The sequence below is a fragment of the Lampetra planeri genome, chromosome 34 (assembly GCF_965212315.1).
Source record: "Lampetra planeri chromosome 34, kcLamPlan1.2.h2, whole genome shotgun sequence".
Taxonomy (NCBI): Eukaryota; Metazoa; Chordata; class Hyperoartia; order Petromyzontiformes; family Petromyzontidae; genus Lampetra; species Lampetra planeri.
In genome coordinates, this window is record NC_136140.1 from 6,217,191 (window position 1) to 6,224,754 (window position 7,564).

The window sequence follows — 7,564 nt, forward strand, 5'->3', positions numbered from 1 at the left end:
CGGTGCTGGGTGGGGAGGGAGGGGCTGGGTAGGGAGGGGTGGGGAGCGTGGGGCTGGGTGGGGGGTGGGAGGGGTGGGGCTGGGTGGGGAGGGGCTGGTCACCCCGTGGTGCCCTTATAAAACTCAACGTTTAACCTACTCACGCCGGCTTGTGCCCGCCCTCACAGTTGGCCATATTTGCGGAATACACCACGCCGCCGTTGACCCTGGCCATTGACCGAGCAACTCAACGTTTCTACCAGCTCCCTCCGCAGGAATGTGTTTTCACCACGCCGCCGATCGGTGCGCATGCGTGAAGTTTGGGGAGCATCGACTTGGGAAGGTTGTGCGGTACAATAATGAACGTTGCAGCACACTGCCCTCTGCTGCGCGGCTCGTCGGCCATCGGCAGCTTTTAGCACCAGTGTAATTGCACGTTGGGGCGACCCATCCAAGGAAGCTTTTCAAGCTCAACGGCGACATCTAACAAGATGAAGAGGGTCTACGACAGTGACATGCGGTGAGGTCAATGGCTGGGGAGGCACTGGCTTAGTGTCAGAGCCAGATTCACACACTGAGGGGGGCGTGTCCTCACGGAGGGGGCGTGTCCTCACAGAGGGGGCGTGGCCTCACCGAGGGGGGCGTGTTAGACTCCTCCCCCTCAGTGAGGCAGATGTGATAGCTGCCTCCCCTGGTGCTTTTTCATTGCAGTTTCATGACCAGACGAGCGAGCCTAAATATCTTTATACACATACGTGAAATAAGTTACCTGGAGTATGGAAGGCGAGGACATGAAATGAAGGGGTCTACAAACATTACATTGGTGACATACTGAGATAGTAACAGGCACGCGCTTATTGGCCGCGCTCCTCCAGTTACTGAGGGGTTGCGCAATCAGAGGGGAGGCTGAGCTCGTCGCTGCCTCACCTCTCGTCTCTTCCTGTATTTGCAGCGGAGCTTCGCAAATTTGGCCATTTTGACTATAAAAATGATTGGAATCGTACATAAATGGCATTTATAACACAGATCAGTGGAAAAATCTAAATTTGTATTAGATTTTTTTACTTTTCGTAACAGCTATTTTCATTGTATGCCAGGTGAGGCTCTGCCTCCCCTGCCTCCCCTAACCGCACGTCCCTTGTCTACGAAATAAGACGGTCACGATCAACGTCGCCATCAAAGGAAATTATGAACAATTCCTCTCTTGGGGGGTTTCACAGGGTGAGCAGGTGTTTAGGGTGTACCGCGATCTTTGGCGACGTAACGCAGCGCAAAGCGATCAGACGTGGGTCTTTGACGGGACGGCGGTACCAGTAGCACAACAATAGTGCCACGCCGGACCGAGCGCGCAATTCTAGATTTGAAGCTTTCGTGACTGCAAGGATTCATATTCTTAGGTTTTTTCGGTAAAGTCACGTAGGTAAAAAATAAAAATTAATAAAAGTAAAATAAAAAAAATCAGGACGTTTCGGAGGCAACACAAGCTTCCGTCTTCAGGTGGAACCGTCACAGCACGCTTGCTGTATCAAGTACCTGAAGACGGAAGCTTGTGTTGCCTCCGAAACGTCGTGATTTTTATTATTTTATTTTTACTTTATTTTACTTTTATTAATTTTAATTTTTTACCTACGTGACTTTACCGAAAAAACCTAGAAATACGAGCGCGCAACTTTGAACGCCCATTCACGCACTGGCACTTGAGACACGCGTACAACACCGCCGCTCCGTGGAGTCTCCACCGAGCGCTTGTTGTCCACTCACACGGCACGAGCCCAGGGGTGGGGAACCTTTTTCTGGCCAAGGGGCATTTGGATATTGAAAACATCATTCGCGGGCCATACAAAATTATCCACTTAAAAATTTGCCCGTTATATTTGGTCAAACGTTTAATTAACTCGCCCCTAATGTGATGGCTGGAACTGCTTCTCTTTGGTGAGGCGTGTGATGTTAGCTGGTGTTGATGATGTTGCTACTCGCAACTGCTTTCCCAGGTTTGCGCCTAGATTTATTGAATTTCGAGTCCCGCCTGCGGTTGCCTTGGCAGGTCCAGACCAAATGTTTTCGCGGGCCTTATACGGCCCGTGGGCCGGACATTCCCCACCCCTACCGTCTAGCCCAGGGGTCTGCAACCTTTAAGACATAAAGAGCCACTTGGACCCGTTTCCGAAGGAAAAAATAAACTGGGAGCCGCAAAACCATTGCAACATTTAAAACAAATATAACACTGCATATATTGTTTCTTACCTTATTGCTATATACAGGATCGTGCAGTCAGCTGTCAATCTGAATTAAAAAATGACTTTTTCACTTAACAATGTAAAATATATTTTTGCAAATTAATAGCTAAATTACCTGGTTAATGGGATTTTTGCTCCTGAACCTCAGTGCACAGTGTCTGCACATCAGGGCTGTAAGACGTCACCTTCATTTTCACACAGGCTTGCAAGCTGTCATCTGTGAGGCGTGATCGATGTTTGTTTTTAATATAGTTCATGTTGGAGAAGACCTGCTCACATACATATGTGGAGCAGAAGATCGACAGGACTCCAAATGCATACTTTTTCATGTTTATATAAGTGTTGGGGGTGGCATTCCATGTTTCGAATACAAGTTTGTCCTGTTTGGGAAGGTTTTCAATATCACTCCATTTATGATTCTGAGCCAGAATGGCCTTCTGACGGGCAACATCCTCAAGAGTAGCGGTCAAGCATTTGAACTTGGACACCCATATATCTTTGTCGGCTATATCGGCCAGTTCCATCTCAAGATCAGGTTGACTTACACCTTCAAATGCAGTCATATTCAATAGGGATGGATCGATCGCCAGGGGAGTGACAGGGAAGGATAATGTCGTTTTTTCCTCTCTGAACTCACAGAATCGTTTCCCAAACGAACTTTGCATTGTGGTGATTGCAGACTTGAAATATTCCAAATTTATCGTATCATGACTTTGTTTGAACTCTCTCAAAGAGGGAAAGTGAGACAGTGTACCTCTCTGTAAATCTTTGACAAACACTGTCAACTTGCGCTCGAATGCCAAAACCTCCTCCAGCATGTGCAGGGCTGTGCCTCCTTTCCCCTGAAGGGTTGTATTTAGCGTGTTTAGATGTGCTGTCATGTCTACCATAAAATGTAAATTTTCCAGCCACTCTGGCTGTTCCAGCTCAGCAAAGGTGAGCTCTTTGCTGCCCAGGAAGGTTTTTACTTCTTCCAAACATGTGACAAAGCAACGGCAACGTTATTGCCTGTCACCGGGCGGGCAGTGTGGAGCGGAGCGGCGACCTGTCAGCAGCGGCAACGCCAGAGCAGGTGTCACAGTGCGCCTCCTCCCCTCGCTAGCATCCGCCCCGGAGCCGCGGTCAAGGTTCAAAAGAGCCGCATGCGGCTCCGGAGCCGCAGGTTGCCGACCCCTGGTCTAGCCCCTCGTTCTCCCACTTGCACGTGGCTTCTTGATGTGGTGACTCAATATAGCCCCCTCCCGTCCCATACGGCTTGTTTGTTAATCCACTGCTGGATGACGAAGGCTCCCCGTCCCGCAACATGTAGGTTCCCATCAAGACGTTTGCAAATGTTTGCCTGGACTGTGTTGCTGACCGAAATCGCCCTCAAATGCGCTCGATATAGTCAGATGTCGGAAGCGGATCGCGTCTGAGCCTGGTTAGTGTGCGTGACGGGCCACCAGACGTTGTAGGTGTGGCGCTGCGAGGTAGCCGGGAGACGGCAGTGGTGTCACCCCCCGCGAATGTGTTCTGGGTTCTGGAAGAGTCGTCACTCAACAACTCTGTGGCCATACTCTTTGGTTCTTTCGGTAAAGTCACGTAGGTATAAATTAAAATAAATCACGACGTTTCGGGCGCAACACAAGCGTCCGTCATCAGGTGGGAAAGCATCTGATGATGGACGCTTGTGTTGCGCCCGAAACGTCGTGATTTATTTTATTTTATACCTACTTGATGATGGACGCTTGTGTTGCGCGCGAAACGTCGTGATTTATTTTATTTTATACCTGCGTGACTTTACCGAACGAGCCAAAGGGTATGGATTCCTGCAGTCATGAAAGCTTAAAATCAAGATTGAACTCTGTGGTTCTTTAACCTGGGTGCGAGATGCCCTTTCTGGGGGTAGCTAGACGTGGTCAGATTTTCTTCGAAGGTAAATCATCAAAACAAATTAAGCATGGGCACGCAATTACAACTACTTTGTTTCAACAAACCTATGTATTAACATAAAAAATCATTTTTACGATTGAGAACCAAAGGTTAAGAACTATTGCTCTGCAATGTATCGGTTAAAATCGATAAAAAAAAATCGATCGATACTTAAGCTAATAAGGATGTGTAATGAACGTGGGCGCATGGGTCACTGGCGATTTGTGTAACTTGTATGCAAACGGTATGCCGGTGTTAATGTAGGCTAATGGCATTACGACTATAATGAGCCAATAATGTCTGTGTGTAACGCGCGTGACGTCACTCCACATGCCATACCCACCCCCCCCGTCATTAATATTCATGAGCGGGTGGATTTTTACACTCACGCAGAAGGTCGAGCGGAAATAACATTTTTTCGCAAATTCGCTTTAAGTTTGACGTTTCTTTATTGAAAGTGAATCTAATGAATCATTCTACGCAGCAACAAAGTGGATTTGGTGTCTTTATTTATTTCTTCAGCACTTGAGACAAAAGGTAAGTCTAATTTATGCTTCTACATTATGGTAAAATAGACATTTCTCGGTGATTTCCCATATATTGTATAGAATTCTAATTTATTTCAACTCCAGCGACCGAAAGCAGAAGAGAATAAAGTATCAAAGCAGTGAATTTGAACAAATTGAAGGTCAGTTATATACAGTGCTACAGTGACATGAAGTATGGTAAAGTGTTTATGACTACTCTTTGGTTCTTTCGGTAGTCACGTAGAAATAGAAAAAATAAAATAAAATCATTCTTATTTTCTCTTTCTACGTAACTTTACCAAAAGAACCAAAATAAAAATGATTTAATTTATTATTTTCTATTTCTACGTGACTTTACCGAAAGAACCAAAGAGTAATTCCTGCAGTCACGAAAGCGCCAAATCAAGTTTGTTTATGACGTAGTTTCGTGCAAAAATCACTGCCATTAATACAGTGCTACAGTGAACTGCAGTGAAGTGTTTGATGACATACTTTTGTGCAAAATTCACTGCCATTACATTTACACAAGATATACAATTGTACTCTGCTCAGTTTTTTCGTAAAGTTTACAGCTTCCGTCCTAGGACGGGCAAACAGGCTCATCAATAAATATGTACAAATGAGACCAACAAACAATACGAGGAAGTTAAAAACGAGATGATAATCAGATCGCGACCTGAATCGTCGCACCTAATTTCATAGCTGGGGGTGGGGGAATGTTTGTAATAATAACAACACCAGAACTGTTACTCTGCTCTGAAGAAGGGGCATTGCCTGAAACGTCATTTTTTTATTCTAAGGCAGTGATAACGACGCATGTGATGTGTTGCCTTCGTGCGTTAAATTACCATTACTATCGTAGGCCTTCATCCAGCAGTTGGTCGATCATGGCCGATAATGGTGATGAATTCAGTTACAGCCTTAACAGAATGTAGGGGCAAGTGCTGTTAGCGAGCACCTATGAAGGCCAGAACGGCACACGAGGGGGTCGGTGGCCAACACCACGCCCGGTCGCCTTCGTCTCCCCAGTGGCGATGTTTTTACACACCGCGCCAGGTACTAATTTGAGGCTGAGTCGACCTAGGGGAGGCCCAGGACCGGTTCAGATAATCGTCCCTCATGTTGGCCGGTCGCCAGGTTGGTAGCGCAGCGCGCAAACCGCTACACTAGCGCTCCCCTTAAATTACACACACATACTTAAGATACATATGGGTGTTTAGCTTACATTTACACATGGGTTGACAATGGACTGTAATGTCGCATCGCTTATGTATAAGGCTATAAAAGGCAATTTTATGGTTTAGGTTACTTTGGCTGACACGTGTTAAGTGGCCAAATTTGATCAAAGGAAAATCGAGATTACTGCACATTAAGCTGCACAGATGAAGGGCAGTGCATGCTAATTGCCTCGCTTGCAGCATCTGACGGCGAAGTGCTGACTGAACGCAACACGCACTCTACATGGCATTGCCTCCGATCTCACGCGCCAGCATTGTCCCCACAAGGTTTATTTCACTCGACGGTAGCCAACTCTTGTTTCCATAATTTGCAATCCTTAATTCCCCCAGTTCATTCGCCGCTCTCCTCCCCCCAACCACCATCCACCACATTATGTAAATGTGCTGAAAGTAAAGCTGTCATGGTACAAGTGAATGCGTTGATTAATCCCACAAACCGTTGTGGGAGGCGTTGCATATGCACGGGAATAACAACACCTCAGCACAATCGTCAATAACACTGCCCACAAAGGAAAGTAGATATTTAATAGGCGACGTTTCGGACAACGGCCCTTCTTCACAACAGAGATATACTTCAGAGCAGAGGTGCAATGAAGAAGGGGGCATAACAGGCACGTTGCAAAATGTATATTTTCTCTGCGCCTTTTGGCGTAATCTGGTCCAACACCATGTGAGACTAGGCTCTAAGGAAAGCTGTCTCGGGTGTGGACCAATCAACTTCAAGGACAGTGCATACATTATCAGAGTTATGTTTTTTTGTTTGCATTATGACTGCAGGTATTGTGGTCTATGCAAACATGACTCCTTGTAAAAAAAACGTGTCAGTTTTGTTGCCAGATAACAGGGTAAAAAAACAATTATCATATTTTTTCTTCTGGCAAATGAGGTTCCAATGGTGTATATTTTCTCCTTTTTCGGGCAGTGCTGTCGACGAATTAATTGCGATTAGCCGTGTCCCACGTGTTTAATTAATCCCGCACGTGCTCGGTCACGTTTTCGGACAATAGCTCTTTGGGATCACGTGCGCGAACGTGGTTACTTGCCTCCACGTGGCGAGACAAACTCGTCGCTCCGCGAGCCACTTGCGGTGGCGATGCACATATGTAAACCCCCTCTTGTGGGGTTGGTGGGTCAGACACGGATGGGAGCAAGGCCTGCACGCTTTGTTTAACGCGTAAGCCATTTGAGACCGAAACAGGATGACTTCGTCACACATTTGGCAAATCGCCTGATGACGCTGGCTGTAAACACCAGCGAAACGTCACAGTACTCAAATTCCAAATGTCGTGGGTTTACTCTGGAAGTAGTAACTGATTGGCACGTATTCTTTACGGGACAAACCTTACTAATTGGCTGTGTCGGGTGGTGGCAGCTTCACAACACATTGATATTAACGCGATCTAACCCTAAAAAGAAAATAAACTTTATTATGGATCTTCACGATTTACAGTCGCGACTCGATTCAAGAACGCATTTTGTTGTGTCGCGTGAACATTGCGGCGCCTCTCGTGGCTGTCGAGGAGGCTAGGAGGCATGCAATTACATTTGAATGGAAATATAATTCTGACAGGCGAGTCAATGCCAAATATTGAGCGCAACATAGGATTTTAATGGATGCATTGCTACATACCCAGGGTGAGCCCCATCCAAGAACTGCCGTGATCAGCGATCA